This window comes from Sciurus carolinensis, unplaced genomic scaffold (assembly GCF_902686445.1).
Source record: "Sciurus carolinensis unplaced genomic scaffold, mSciCar1.2, whole genome shotgun sequence".
Taxonomy (NCBI): domain Eukaryota; kingdom Metazoa; phylum Chordata; class Mammalia; order Rodentia; family Sciuridae; genus Sciurus; species Sciurus carolinensis.
The window spans coordinates 115,440-118,660 of NW_025920318.1; positions in this window are offsets into that span (position 1 = coordinate 115,440).

The following is a 3,221-nucleotide window of genomic DNA, read 5'->3' on the forward strand; positions in this document are numbered from 1 at the left end:
AATTTGTGGTGGTGATGGTATCTCTGCATGCATGTGCATGTGTGTGATTGAGAAAGAGAGAGAGAGAGAGAGAGAGAGAGAGAGAGAGAGAGAGAGAGAGAGAGAGAGGTGTTGTGAGAGAAAGTGATTCTTGGCTCTTACTAAACTTAGGTATTTTATTTTTATTTTTTCCTGTGTGGACTCAAGGGATTATGTCCAGCAACTGAAGAGAAAGCCCTAGACCTATGTATGTGACCTGGCTCTAGCAATGGCTTCTAAACCTTTTTCTTTTATTTTGCGAAGGTAAGAGGAACCTTTTTTTCCCATTCTGTAAATATGATCATATATTGTGACTCAAAATATAAAACGGGACTAAGTGGTTGTTCCTTGATAGAACAGAGGCAGAGGTTCACTCCTTCCTCACGTTGTCATATCTTATCATTGGTGCTTTCATCCATGCAAATGCCTGAAGTCTGAGAATTCACTACAACACTGCTTTATGCCCACCATCTCTTAGCCCTTGCTTTCAAAGGAAGATGGAATCCATAAATGGACAGTCCAATGCAGATTTTTTTTCCCTTATGAAACAGGGGAGTCGGGGGAGGCTATTTTAAATTTATTTTACTATTTGCACAGTATCTTGTTTGCTTTTCTGCCCTCTCCATTATACTTTAATGTCTCTGAAGAAAGAAAGTGAGGCTGCATCTTCCATGGGATCGTCACCGCTTACTATGTGGTCTAATGAGGTACTTCGTGAATGAATGAAGCTCACAAGACATTGATGGACAAAGCAGATGGTATACTGATTAAGAATACAAGCTTTGCAGTCATAGTGTGTCAGCTTGAATTCTGCCTTAACCAATTATTTGATGGTCAGGCTTAGCAATTTTCTACATCAGAAAAATGGAAATTGCACAAGAATACTTATGTTCACAGGTTAGTCTTCAGAATTATGCCAAGATACCTGAGAAGTGTCCATAAGGAGTACTCTATAAAAGTTAGGTGAATTATTTGGTAAGTAAAAAAATATACAACAGTTATTTAAAACAATCCCATAATCAACCCAAAGAGTACATTTTACCTTCAATGCCAGAAATTCTAGGTAGGGAGATAGTCCATAGTTGGAGAGCTTTTGCAATTCGGTCTCCAAGAAACTGAAACTTTTGACAGCGCCGATGGCTTTGATGTGAAACTTTGTATTTATCTGTGAAACCATGTATGCTTTAGTACAATCAAATCTAACACCAAAGTATACTAGTATCAAAGGTCTTTTAGGGCATTCATTCATGTGTTAATATAAGAGAAATAGTTGAACATTATGTAGCATACTAACTGTGAAGTTAAAGGTTTGCATTGAGATGTCTACAGACAAGCGAAGGTGAATCAAGAGTATATTACTTTAAGTTTTCAATAGATGTTCCTCACCGGAGTATGTTATGCAGTTTGAGCATTCCTAACAAAAAAACCTGAAATACTCATAAATCTGCCATTTCTTGAGTGCCAATATCACATAAGGGGAAAATTCCACATGCGACTTCATGTGATGGGTCACAGTCAAAAGAAGGTGTGCACGGTGTGGTGACACGCCTGCAATCTCAGCAGTTCAGCAGGCCGAGGCAGGAGAATTGGGAGTTAAAGGCCAGCCAATTGAGTGAGGCCCTAAGCAACTTAGCAGAACCCTGTCTCAAAATAGAATATAAAAAGTTAAAGGAGCTGGGGATGTGACCCAGTAATTATGTGCACCTGGGTTCCATCCCCAGTAGCAGAAAAAAGAAGGTGTATACAAATACTGCATAAGATTTCATCAGAGGCTGGGGATGTAACTCAGTGGCAGAGTGCTTGCCTAGTATGTGCAAGGTCCTTAGTTCAAGACTCACAACTGCAGAAAACACAACAAAAAGAAGAAGAAGAATGCACCCCATCTTAAATATCAAGCTACGTGTATAAGAAAAATAAATATTTCATGTTGTGAAATGAGTACCCATAAGCAAGCTCTTTCATTGTATATATGCAGATATTTGGCAATCTCAAACACTTCTAGTCTCAAACATTTTGCATAAGGGGTACACAGCCTAGAGTACAATATAGCATTATACATCATTCAGATGGAAAGAGTTGAAGCAGTCATGTTACAACAGCATAAAAAGCGGGATATGAAAGACCTTTAAACATCCTGCAACTTGTGCAATAATCCTGGACTGGGACTACATGCTACCAAGTAAGCTGGTGCTAAAAACCTGGTTTCATAAAACTATGTAGCACCAAATATTTGGATAAAGCCTCCCACTGTACTTCGTTCTCCCAATCAAAAGAAATAAAGGGAGGCTATATGGATTTTACAAAGTGAATAATACTGGAGAAGTGCTAAAAGACAACACAGTCTAGTGCCTCTGTTATGTCCATAATGGAAGTAACACATCAGCCAAAATTAACTACTTATGTAACTACCAAACCAAAGTCAAGTGTTTTTCTAAACCAATGATCCTACCATTATATGTTAATGGTAAACAGAAGGACGGAATTCAATATTTAAGTAAATTTTAGAGAAAAATGAAGAGTCTCAATTTTACCTCAATTATAGACAAATGCATAAATTGTACCACTTAGTTTAATTCATCAGGTCTAGGGTCAGTGCTGCATTAGGGATAAAAGCATGTGGACTGCCCACACAGGTGTGATTGCTCTGTAGACCTGATTTGGTAGCACACCCTTCTGCGAAAGTAATTTACTTTTTCTTTTCTGGGCTACGTACGTCTGAGCGCAAGTCTGATTCCTCAGGACACCTGGCATGTCAAACATTCTCAGATCTGAAAAGTTGGGTGTTATGATTCATGTCATTCTTTTTCTGATGACTGTGAATACACAACCACAGCTCCTAACCTTTGATGAGTTGAATGCTGGTTCGCTGACCAGAAGTGAAGAACAGAGAACAGGCAGAGCTCCCCTTCCTCGTCTTCTGTGTGGTCACGCCCTGGCTTGGGCCCAGGCAGCCTGCAGGAACCTGAGGTCCACTGGCAATCCTCTAGATCAATGGCAAACACTGCAAAGAGCATCCACCTATTTCTTCCCTTGCCTTCTTCACAGGTCCTAAACAGAAAAAGAGAAATTCATCAATCACTGTAAATGAGAGCACACCTGGACCACAGGGTGAGAGACTAAGGCATTTCCAGGACCCACCTGCAGCCCGCAGGAAGCACTCTGAGTGAGAGGGGAAAGTCAAGGTATGTTTGAGCGGAGTAACA